The sequence below is a fragment of the Sinocyclocheilus anshuiensis genome, unplaced genomic scaffold (assembly GCF_001515605.1).
Source record: "Sinocyclocheilus anshuiensis isolate Anshui unplaced genomic scaffold, SAMN03320099.WGS_v1.1 scaffold13, whole genome shotgun sequence".
NCBI classification, from domain to species: domain Eukaryota; kingdom Metazoa; phylum Chordata; class Actinopteri; order Cypriniformes; family Cyprinidae; genus Sinocyclocheilus; species Sinocyclocheilus anshuiensis.
Window position 1 is genome coordinate 2,771,374 of NW_015538026.1, and position 2,013 is coordinate 2,773,386.

Sequence of the window (2,013 nt, forward strand, 5' to 3'; positions counted from 1 at the left end):
GCTTTTGTTTATACCCCAAAGGTGACACTGGCACTTCATGTGGGTGAGAAAAAGATCAAGTGACTGATGCACCGGCCTCTCGTTCATTCATTCGTTTTCTTGGTCAAATCCACCGCCTTTCAACCAAAAGGTTCAGACCATTTAAAATGCTGGAGCTGGTGTCTTAACTTGGATGCCACATTCAGAACAAACTTCACTTAGATCCCATCTCTCAGATCAGCTGGTTCTCCAGAGGCCCAATGCAATAAAAGTAGCTGCGGCCATTGAGTGCGTCCAGAACTCGCATTTCACTTTTCATTGAACTGAAATACTAAAATCACTTCAAATCAGGCAAGCATTCTTACTAGACCTCGTGTTCTGCATTTGATGATTTTTTACTTGCAAATTTGCATGAATTTCACCCAATGCCAGCTCGGGAAATCAAGATAAAGCAAATTAATCTGGCTGATTGGATGTTAAAACAAAAATGTGGCAAAGCCAGACCAGCAGGTGGAAGTATTGAGCATAATGAGATTTTTCATTTGCAGGGTTTGAATTTTATTTTTAAATTTTTTCCTGCTGCAATACAGAAACATTTATCCTTCTGACCTTTGTCATATGACTTAAATGGTGTGCATTGAGCGCAGGAGGTCAGACTAACCAAAAAATACAAAAACAAAACACCAGCACTGAATGAATGCAAAGAAAGAAACAATCAGTGACTGAGCTGTCTTTGTGTTTTACTGTTTTATTATATTATTGTCATAGTAATTATTGTCAAGAGAGATTAACGGCAGACGGGCATAAACATTTCCTTTGAATCAAAACACGCTGCAGAACTGTTACTTTTGAACAATGTGTGAACAAGTCTAATGCAGTAATCTCAAAACAAATGAAGCCTCTTCTTTAGGTGTATTGAGGCCTGAAACGCTTTTAATTGTGACTTTGCTTTGTGTGGTGACTGTTTGACTGCTGCTTGACCAGTCCAGAATGGTAATTTTCGGGCTGCTAGGTGGTTTTTCCTGTTTGTAGGGGTTCAGTGTTTCACACACTGAAGCTGTCGATGTTTGGTTTGAAGGTTCTGTTGTAACAGAGTGCCACCATTCATCGTAGTGACTCTCAGAATCCGGTCCCATTGCTGGACCACAGAATGTAAAGTCTCTCTTCTTGCCGGCTTTATTTACACACACATATATAGAGAAATGTATTTGTCTTTGTCCTTGTTTGTCGTCTTTCAGTTATCTTTGGACTGGCAGACATCAGACTTCCTTGGCCTTTGTATATGAGGCTTAAGAATTTATTTCCCCCTCCTAGCATCCTGTTGTGTCCTTTTTAATGTCGATTAACCGTTTGTTTTTTGTAAGAAAAGCATATGCTTTGTTCCAGTTGGATGTATTGACATTTGAAATTTTATGTTTTGGACAGAATACAGAGCAGACACTGGTAATAAACATATAAATCTCTGATTCTTCTGTTTTTGAGTTTGTTCTTGTGATGAGAGAAATGTTCAGATTTTTATAAAACCTCATATTAAAATCTTTAATATGATTAAAAGCTCTCTGTGATTGTTAATGGTAAAGTTTATCTAAATCATAGATTGCAGACTGATGTAAAATTCATGTTATGTAAGGTGAAGTTTGAGCTTGTTTCATGTGCAGTTTCATCATCCTCTACTATTTAGTTCAAGCTCACATTTGATACCACATTTAAAATATCACACTGAAACTAAATGTATGCAGGTCTGGATTACAGACTGCCAGGGACCTCCAAACCTCCGTCCCGAGGCCAAAAGAAGAAGAACCCATAGGTTATAGCACCCATTTGCTGCCAAAAGGCTTTGAAATTAAGTTTTTGTTTCGTGCCCCGCTGAATTTTAGATATGTATTTCACGCATAAGTACTTCAAATGACCAGTGGAGGGCGCTTCAGGATCAGTAACTCACTTCTTGGCTTTAATTCCAATAGTTTTTTTTTTCCAAAAAGCAAACTAAAACTTTTTTTATAACTTGTCTGAACTCGTGTGATTGGAATCTAA